This window comes from Hippocampus comes, unplaced genomic scaffold (assembly GCF_001891065.2).
Source record: "Hippocampus comes isolate QL1 unplaced genomic scaffold, H_comes_QL1_v1.1 scaffold167, whole genome shotgun sequence".
Classification (NCBI taxonomy): Eukaryota; Metazoa; Chordata; class Actinopteri; order Syngnathiformes; family Syngnathidae; genus Hippocampus; species Hippocampus comes.
In genome coordinates this window covers 475,847-486,905 of record NW_017805502.1, presented here as the reverse complement: position 1 = coordinate 486,905, position 11,059 = coordinate 475,847, and the positions used below count along the sequence as shown (strand labels likewise).

Below are 11,059 nucleotides of genomic sequence, written 5' to 3'. Positions count from 1 at the left end.
TTACTTTTATTTTCCTTTCATAATTTTTGTTTGCATTTTGTCATGTTATTGTATGTTTTATATATGTTCAATAAACAAACAAACAACAAACAAACAAACAAGGCCTCATAGCGTGGGGTCTCGGCAGCAGTGTTCCTAATACCTGTCTTGCTGTGAAATGTGACCCTATACAGTATTTGGAACTGACCTTAAGGCCAAATGAAGTGGAAAGTTAAAGGCAAGCACTTCAACATCTGTGTGCTGTGTGCATGGTTTCTGAGCCAACAGACAAGTTGCCTTATGATCTGTAGAAACGTCTAACAATGGACGATTTTAACATTGACAACCACCCCTCCCCCCTTTCAAGCAATGCCTGTAGTTCACAGTTAATCATACCCCTCAGATCTTGAATTCTTTCGACCAATCCGTTCCCCAAACAAGCTGCGCCCCTACCTGACCTTTAGCCCATTCCTCCTCACCAAACCCTGTTGTGGAGTCCAGGTCGTTGTTGAAATGGCTCGACCTTTTTACCTTACACTGGGACAACTCAGGGCTTTATGCATTCATGGGGCTTGGCACACCCACCACACTAGAAAGTTCCAGAGAGTAGCTCAGTTTTTCTTCAAAGGCTCTTTCAAAGTGGACCTGCATCAGAGGTGCATTGTGTTGCCTGTTATTATCCTTCTCATTGGCTCTTTGGTATTAAAAACGTCTCAGGACTATTTCTCCGTAGACTGTATTGTTATGATCTAAGAAGATATTTGTTCATTCAGCCTTTCATGGGCTTTCATCACTGATCAGTAATTATTATTTGTACTGCATGAGCCTCTCCAGCATAGGATGGTGGAGGTGGCCTTTTTATTCAGGTCACATCGGTTTTTTTATGTGTTGTAAAAAAAGAAAGAACGGAACGGAATTGTAGACTTTGTATAGTCTGGTTTTAAACAACATGCTATAAAGTACGTAAATGATGTGGTTGTTCATGAACCGAAGCGGTTTGTGACCCGAAGCAATTTGTGTGTTTGCGGTGGCATTCGTGAATTAAGGTTCCATTGTGAAATCAATTATCAGACATTTTTGTAAGTGCAGTAAACGCAACAATCAAGATAAAAGCTTGTTTTAAAACATTTCTGATACCTCGCCCTGGCTCAGTATCAAATTTAGAATAGGTTCGTTGGAGATAGGCACTCAGAAATGAAACACAAGAGACAAATCTGCTACTAACAAATTGCACGTTTATTAGCGCCACAGAATATGTCACACAATCATTCAATAGCACAAGAGACAAATCTGCTACTAACAAATTGCACGTTTATTAGCGCCACAGAATATGTCAAACAAGCAAATATCAGTGTATCGAGCTCTTTTTTGGGAACAGTACCTAGCTCTTACCGTGCGTCAATAGGATGGAGAGCCAACACCCCAGGTAGAGCGAGCTTCAATACCACTCTGGACTTTTGACTCCGCTGACTCTGGACTCTGCTGATTCTCGACTCTCCTAATTCTCGGCTCTACTAAGAGTATCCGAAGCTCTCCTTTTATAGTCTAAGTGTGCCTGACGTCACGCTATCTTTGTTCTTAACAAATGATATTGCTCATCATCATAAACATCCTATGACATTGCTGTTTATACAAAGACTACAAAGCTATTGCGAGCCATTGCAGCACAAAGCTATTGCGAGTTATTGCGGCACAAAGCTATTGCGAAACATCTTTAAACATGGAAAAACAACACAATATAATTATTCTTACTTCAAAGCTCAAAAATAAAATTCTCTGGAGTCATGTTGTCACGATTCCACAATTTTGGCGTTCATACTATATTTCCATGTAGTACCTCGATACCGATACTACATCAAAAAATTATCTGACAGCTAAACAACTTCAAATTATTTGTGTTTTTATGAATTTATATACTTTACTAGACCAACAGTGACTCAGGGAGCAAACCTTTTTCCCCCCCAAATATAGGTACCGTACTTAAAAAGATGGTATTGAATCATGGCTGAAAATTTCAGTTCAGTATTGGCACCAGCACTTGGTGTAACACTTGCGGCTCAGTGAATTCCAAGCAGGACACCTTAAAGGCACCAGACAATGAGATGAGTTTGGGAATTCTGAAAATCTGACATGCCATCTGCTCATTTCTTCTAATCAGGCTTCATCAGTCCCACCGTCGGTCAGACGGTTGTACATTTTCTCGCATTCACTGTATTGAACAAAGATAACCTGCAAGTGCAGAGGTTCATCTGGAGGTCAAATTAGAGTGAATAAAGACGCTTCTGTCTGTCTCGCCTGATCCTTGTCTTGCTCTCGGTCCTCAGCCGTGGGACTCAACAAAGTGTGCGTTGTCTGATGGGAAATGTCCAAGGGTCAAATAGCATCAACGTTTCAGACAACACCAGCATTGTTTGGTGTTTTCTAGCTGACATCCACAACTGTGTTTTATCCTCAGTGCCCTCCATGTTGTTGGCTGCAGTCGTACTTGATGATGCTTTCACATATCCCACAAAGTTGTTCTCAAGTATCGTAAATAATGCTTAAATATAATACATTAGGTCGGAAGTTGCCACATGCTTCCAGGGTTGTGTGAAACCACTGCAGCGCTAGCAGAGGAGTTCTCTGGCTGTGGAGAGAAGTTTTTTGTGGTCTTATCATAGATCGATCAAAGCTCCTTTCTCCACTGGGCCTCAGGAAATACGAACTCTTTTGAAGTAGCTCTGAACTTTGTCTTGTGCTGGACATTAAGACTTTTCTCACTATGTCAACAAACACAAACCTCTCCCCACCCACCACCTCATTGATGAACTTTCCTGATGTGTTTCTTAGCGCTTCTAGGCCTCTCTACAAATGTTAATGAAAAACCCAGAAGTGAAAGTGTGGCTCTACATAAGTAAAAGTGCTTCACTCTTGGGACGAAATAACACATCCTTTTATTTCCCACTCTGAGATGTTATAGATCGTGTTTCATGCTATTGTGTAGAAGTCCAATCTAACTTATTAGTGGGTTACCTCTAACATATAACACGTCATGCTACTGATCCACTTCACAGTCCATGGAACCGGATGCTAGGTTTAATGGACGGGCCCAGAAACTGAATTTGTAAATCATGAGCTGGCTGATGAAATTATACTGTCTTCTGTCTCTGACGGAGCCAAGCTCAAACGAAAGTTTGCCCGGGAGCACAAGTTGCGGGAAGATTCCTGTATGTAAGTGTGATAGCATCAGACCTGCAGCGCTTCTTCATGAAGGATTGCAGTCAAAACAGAGCAGCCGAACACTCATGTTAAAACTTGCCCAAGCAGCCGCAACACAGTTGTGTGTGGCTGGCTGCACTTCTATTTCAGGATATGAAGTAGCAACCTGATGCTGCTGAGCCAAATTTAGACCGGGTGAGTCTAAGAACTGCCTTGATGATTTCCTCATAAAAACACAGCGATGGTGTCCCCAAATAGTGAGCTTTCAAACCCTTGATATTTGAATTTAACAGCTCTGGAATATAACTGCGCCTCGTTGGCCCTCCGGAAAGTAAAAGTACCGGTAGGTACGAACCTTGGAGTCCAATCATTATGAGTTACTTCTTATCCATTGCCCTTTTTTGCACGGCTGTTTTAGAAGTTGCGGACTGTTTCTTAGTGCAACGCAGGTCAAATAATAACAGTTTTCATGATGTCAGAGGTTTGACAACTGTAGGCATCCGGAAATTAGGTGGAGGAGGCAACCTTCTAATTTTATTTGCAGGAAAAATGCTGCTTACGACGTATGCTACGAGGTATTTCCAGAAACGTGCGCCATTGATTGTTGCATTTAGAAATGTATTTTAAGGATCAGTTGTGTTTGTTTTTCATAAGGAATCGTACATATGTGCTTTCAAAGTGCGCATGCAAAAATGCCATTTTTTAACAAATTAACATTGCAGTGTTGAAAAAGTCAGTTCACGCAGGATTTGAGTCATGGAAGACAACAGGAGGCAACTTCCTGTAAAGTAAATCAGTAAATCGGTTACCCCATCTCGCTGTGGATGAAAGTCTCTCTATCCACAACCACCACCTTCACCTCCCATCAGACTGCTTCATGAGGAACCATCTCCTCCCAACCAAACCGGTCTTTCTATTCTCTCTATCTGGTCCCAGATGTGCTGTCACGAGAGCATCCCACTGGCCCACCAGCGACACTTGGTGCTGTGATGCTTTTCTCGCAGGAAGCACTCACTCAGCTGGCAGACTATGAAACAAACGATAGTGTCTCTCATCTGCTCGTCACCAGTGACTCAGCGCTTACTCCAAGCCAGGCGCCACATGCAGTATGTAGTGCACATAGATTGGTCTGCGTGGGCTTCCTCCTCTGAGACCAGATTTGTTTGCATTCCTGCCTCACTCACAAGATCATGCAGACTCCAAAAAAAGGAATGGAGAAGAAAATTGGGAAGCAATTTATTGCCCACACTTTTCAAACGGATTTCTCCAGTTGTTTGGGAGAGGAAGTTGTAGCACGAGGATGTGTCTGTGATGAGGTTTCTACTCAGAACATGGGCCAATGACAAGCATCGGAAACTATAAAAACAAACATTTTCACACACGTTATGAGCCTTGAATATGCGACTGAGGGGATCGAGCCGGGGTTTATAACTCTTTGAAGAACAAGGTGCTTTGAGTCACGTGAGAAACGCTGTCACTTGCCAAGATCTAAAAACAGGATTCCTTGTTTCATGCTGAGATGCAGATTCCTGAGTGCTGTTTGTCTTGTTTACATACTTTGAGCCAGGAGATGAAAGAGGAGCTGGCTCGTCCTTTCCAGCTGGTTCAGACATGTCTACCCCACCCCCCAACACACACGCGCGCGCACACACATGCACGCTGGCAATGACTATTGATTTTGTAACGGCTCTGTGTAGCAACGAGAGTAAGTATGACTGACATGGCTAATTTGATGAGTATGTACCTTACCAGGCGTAACTTTATGAATGACAAAGCAATTTCTGACTTAGGTTAGTTTTTGTTCAGACTGATGATTACCTCCCAGATTTCAGTGTCAGGAGCTTGTGTCCCATCATATTTATGTTCAGGGTCAACAATTTAAAGAACAGATATTACCACCACGTCTCTCTCTCTCTCTCTCTCTCTCTCTCTCTCTCTCTCTCTCTCTCTCTCTCTCTCTCTCTCTGTATCTTTCACTCATGTTTGCTTCATGCTCTGCCTCATGTCAGAAGCTGTTGAAACTCTTGAAGGCATATTAACCATATCTGCCTCATTCCTGTGCCAGATTATTTTTTTAGCCACGGTGATTATTTTGAGGACAGCAATAAACCTTCTTCCCATTCATCACTTGGGCCGATTGCCAGGGCAACCAAGCTCACAAGCAGACAAGTCAAAGCCGACACAAGGTGCACTCAAGCGTGTCTGTGGCATGAAGGGAAACAGTGGCGGAGCAACACCAAAGCTCATATGAGGATGGAATATGTGCTCTGATTTGAAATTCGCAACAACAAATGCAAAGAATGTGTGCCTTAGTCCTGTTGTCATGGTGATGTAACATCGCTGCACATGTTGGAGACATTGAGCCAATCTTTCAGATCTTCTTTTTCCTCTCTTCACATGACAGTATTTGCAGACATCCAGATCTCGGAGCATTGTACCCTATGTTCATTCATCCCTGCATCCATAAATTAACTTTACTGACTGATATCTGTTGCTGTTGTGGGTGCACAGGCTTGCCTAGCCTGTTTGAATATTTGTGCTTTTTAGCTTACACAGTGATACCATGACTCGTGAGTGCCCCAACATACGGGTTTTTCAAGTTATGAGCTATTGCATTTTTTTTTGTTGTTGTTGCTTTTTGCCACCAATTCTCTGACGTGAAAAGAACAGGAGAGCAATAGTCAGTTATTTTTCACATCGTCCGTTGCTGAGCTTCCTGAGTGTTTCTTGCTTACAAGACTTGACAATTAAGTTCAAACATCGCTGTTGAGGATTGCAGGGTTCTTGAGAAAATATCAGCTGACTTCACGGGAAGGCAGACAACTCCGTTAAATCGGTTGCAAGTCAACCACGGGGCACTGAGTGGGAACAGAAGCTACTCAGGCTGCACAGAAGTCAGCCGAATGAAATTGAATTGCTTTAAAAGGAATCAACACTATTAAAGGCGAAGAGCGTTGTGTGTGTGTGTATATATAAAAAATGGTGTCTATGGCATGCCTTCCGACCTGTGAAGTGGAAGGTGATTTGGACAATGACAATATAATGCTTGGATCTTAGTGGAAACAGTTATTGTAAGACCGTTTTCTGTTCCAGTGTGTTTTACCACAAAGGCGGTTTAGTGCAACCACTTCAACATCCAAGAATCCAACACATGGGCTCATAGAGCAGTTTCTAAAAGCGCCACTGCCTTTTTGTTTCCGTCTCTCCCTTGGTGGCCATTGCCATTTCAGCCCGCAACTCATTCAATGCCAAGGATGCTTTTCATGTCTTTTTTTTTTTTTTTTTAAGAATCCAGGAATTTAGTCACAGATACGCGTTTACTGCAGCCTCTTTAACCCTTTAGTGCACAAATAATGATAACCTGTAACCTGATAACATAATTGGCTGGTCACTGTAGTAACCGCTGTCCCTGAAAGTGCTAAGTTCTTGTTGTGTTTCTGGGTTTCTGGCGGGCTTCTCCACTCTGTCTCAAAGACAGCAACAATAATGATTCGTCTTTCAAAAAAAAAAAAGTTTTCAAATGGTAAACCATGTATTTTTGTAACAATTGCAAGCATCAGAATTTGATTCAACCAAACCAAACATGACAAATGTAAACTCCCCCTGAGTCAAAGAAAGATAAAATAGTGAGCGGAAGCACTCAGACATGACCAGACACACACTGTATATGACAGTTTGATTAACCTATTTGGTTAATCAAACTGATTAACCAAATAGGTTTTTTGTCTATGCACACACACACACACACACACACACACACGCACCCACACACTTGTGCACAAAATGCCAATGCATAGTTTTGTCTTTGTTCACACGCCATCTTTGAGTATCTTTTATATCACACATTTAATGAACTTTCTGTGCATGTCCTGTGCATATGGGTTGGAAATATGCCCAAGTAATACAGTATATGTTCATTCTGCATGCAGTGTACACACTGTGCACGATAACTTTACTCCAGCAGTCCATTAATTCCAGCAAGCGGGAGGCTACTTCCCACTTTGCTGCAGAAATGATCCCTAGGGTCTCAACAAAACATCTTTGAACACCCCCCAGGCCCCACCACACACCCACATTCACTCTCTTGTCTAAATAAACTCTTGACACGCAACTCTGCTGGCGGCCAGCCCAGTTTGTCTGAGGGCATATCACCTGTCGGTCGCCACTCCGGGTTGCAGTTGCCTGCCCGTTGGCGAACTAACTCACTTTTTGGTTAGAGAGACGCCTTACTTAATGCTGATTTGCTCTTCAACTAAGTTAAATTAGATGGCTGTGACCGTGGCAAAGCACACATCCAGGCTTGGGTATTCATTTATTTAATTTACACAGGTTTTAATGTGATGCGCGCTCCGTCTTCTGTGTGCAGTCTGAGGGACGGACGAGTGGGAGTGCTTTCGCTGTATGTACCACGAGGAGCATTAAAACACGCACTCGCGCTGTGCGACCGGGTGAAATTTTATCCAGCAGATATTCACAAAAATGGCAGCATTTGCGAGCACATTGGGCACACTGTCAAGCCCTACTCCAAGGAAGAACCAACTAACACAAGGCAGGCTCTGTGGGGTGATCGACTGTCTCAGCCGGTTCGATTGAGATGGAGAGAAAGAGTGGAGGGACATAGAGTCGACAGACAAAACAGGATAGAGCGGTTCAACAACCGGGGGAGGAATGGGAGAGCAATGAGCACAGAACGACAATGCTCCCAACAGCTGTGAAAGTCCCATGGTGACAACAGCGACGGCGGTAATAGTCCATCCCAACACAACCGTCGCCAGCCTATATTTCTCCACTGCAAGCGTCACTGCAATCGCTGTCTGTAGAATACTGAATTGAATAGCCTTATAAACCTGCTCACCTATAAAGCACTAAGGTCAGGCACTGTTCTACTGAACCATAAGAAACCTGTGGTATGTTATGAATAAAGTGGAGCACTATGCTCCCAAAGTTAATGTTTTCTTGTCGTTTCCAGAATCAGGAAGAGTAGGATGGGAGGCAGAACATTTGGTCCAGGAAGGTTATGGTTGTCTCTCTATTTAACGCATACTTGAAACCTTCTTGGTTTGTCTTTGTTCAAATTTAAATTCAGAAATGATTCAGGCTTTACAGCTGCAGCGACCTTTGTGCACTGCGCTCTTATCCTCGACTACAGTCTTTCTCAAATGTGAGTACAACGCTCACATTTTTGTAAATATTTTCCTTTGTTTTTGATAGGGCAACACTGAAGAAATCGCACATTGATCAGTGCTGCTCTAACTGTTTAAATTTACTGTCCTTGCAAAATAACTCGACACACAGCCATTCATATGGAAACCACTGGCAACAAAAGTGGGTTCACCCCTCAGTGAAAATGCTCAAATTGACGCAATTATTATGTGTGTGTGTGTGTGTGTGTGTGTGTGTGTGTGTGCGCGCGCGCACGCGCGCGCGCGTGCGAGCCGCCAAATGTTTTCCATCTTTCTTTCTCTTTTCCTCCACCAGCCTCCTTCCTCTCCTTTCTCTACTCAGGATGCTGGAGGTTAAAAGTTCGCACGCAAGGCTATGTTAGTGTATGTGTGCATGTGTATTTGTGCCTGCGTGCAAGTGCGTTTGTGTGAGTGCTTGCTTTTTGTATAAGAAGTAAACAGCAACGAGAGCAAATTGGCCACATTTCCATCTGTTGTTTAGAAACAATTAAAGCACCTTTCTTGTCTTTCTCTTTTTTCTGACACTTTCTATTCTACTTCTGAGGAATGCATATTGTTTTTTTTTTTCAATGGAGAAAATATACTTGGGTGTCCAGTCCTATTTGCTGTTCATACGCTGTTTTCCTATGAAGTTCATCCACTTTGCACTCGGCTTATCCTGTTCACTGTCGCAGGGAGCTGGAGTCTATCTCAGCTGACTCAAGGCCAAAGGCAGAATTCACACTTGAAGTTAAGGAGGTAATTATAGTCATTTGAAAATGTTGGTAAAGTCCAGTTTAGCCCTTTCGGCGCCGGAGTTTTTGCAATAAAATATTCTGTCTTGACATCACTGTTTCAAAAGGTTGTTGCTTGAAAATGGTGAGAGATAACGGTGTACTGTAAATGTTGCTTGGTGCACTGTTGCCTCTTTGGTGCTTAAAGGGTGAAGGACAGAACCTTAACATTTTATATTCTCTCTTACTGTAAGCATAAGTCATATATGTAGGGCTAGCAGGGTAAGATAAAATAAGATAACCTGACAAGAATTTTCTGTTTTCACTCTTCATGCCCAAACCTGCCCTACAAGAATCAGAGGTAGAACAAGCATGGCCAAGAGTGAAAGGTAGTGATGGTGATGGCCGCAACCCCCCCCTACCCCCCCCCCCCAAAAAAGACACACAAATAAAAAGCATGCACATAGTACTCCTCCCGCAATTCAAAAGGTCGAACAATAGCACTATTCAGCTCACAAGTTTCAAAGTGGAGAGAAACCACAAAGTGCCCAAGTTTGGGAAAATAGCAGGGGAGGAGAGTTGTCATACAGGAAGGTCACGTGTATTTCATGAACTCATGTCAGTTCCTTACAGAGTGGTAAAACATTCAGTTGTTTATTTTTCATAGTCATCATTTTCTCACCTCTCTCAACTTTACAATTTGCCAGTCAAGCAACTTGTTAACATAGCAGCCCTTTTTTTAAAATCACCGTAAATCTCTCATCTATTGAAATTGGAAGTATGTGGCGAGTTTCTACTTGTCTCTTGTTTGAGGATTTCCAGTCCTCCAGCTGCAGCATTGGTGTCGCTTTTCCAAAAACCCTCTGGTCGATTCAGACCACTGTCCATTGTGCTGGCCGATCGTCTGCCAGGGGGTTTTCCAAATCAGGGCCACCCACATCCCAAATCATTTGAGGTCATTGAGTTGTCGTTTCATCAGGATTACTTTTAAATGCAGTCAATAAACCTTTTAAACCCCGAATATTGGCAGCATTCTGGTTTTTGAAAGCCACGTAAACGCACGCCAGAACCTGAAAATGACCTTATTCGAGTTTTTAAAAACCCGAATCAGACCACTGGGTTACCTCTTTGCTAACCTGAATATTGTGTCGCCTAATCGGAATCAGGTTACCTCCTTCGAACGTGGCACTGGCTAAAATGACAGACACATGTATGTGTCCGTCCGTACGACTGGCGCGCAACTCGCCAGAAACACACAAGCGGAGGTAAATAATCATGTCGAAGCTCAGAGACGCAACTCAAAAGCTCACGCTTTATTTCTGTGGCAAGTAACATGGATATGATGGTCGATGGTATCCATCAATCCATCCATTTTCTGATCCGCTTTATCCTCACATGGCTCGCAGGCAGTGGCGGGCCGTGCATTTCAACCTTAGGCCTTCAGTGACGTCACATATTATGAACACAATACTGTATAGGCTCGTCAAGCAGCACTTAATTTCAGGAGCATTTAAAACCATCAAGTATGCATTCACAATTAAGAGCAGGAAACTACATTTACAGATAGTCAAAAATAAAAAGATGATTTAAAAATACGAAATAAAATGCCACCCAAATTACGCTGTGTGATCTTAAACAAGTCTGTCCAATAAATTGCGCAATGTCGCAGTTTCATATAAGACACCAACCAAACAATAACAAAACAAACTGTTCTTTGAAAATAAAGTAAACAGATCATTTGCATTTTGAAAATCGACGATACAACAGCAAATAACTGACATAACTGACTAACTAATAACTGACTAACAGCTGAGATTGAACGAACTTTCGTGAATGAAGGTGACCACATTGCCCCATTATAAATTGCAGGTGAGCAGATTTATTTGATACACGTTTGTCATTTTATTTCGTTACCATGAATTTAATACTAACGAAATAAAATGACAAGAAGAAATGTAAAATAAAATTCATTGACTCACCAATGTA

At 42.5% G+C, this 11,059-nt stretch overlaps 1 protein-coding gene across 2 annotated transcripts in view; it reads left to right on the top strand.

The window, feature by feature from the left end:
• The window catches only part of LOC109520192 (aryl hydrocarbon receptor-like), a 25,893-nt gene that overhangs the window by 5,745 nt on the left and 9,089 nt on the right, over positions 1 to 11,059 (top strand). The window lies entirely within an intron of this gene.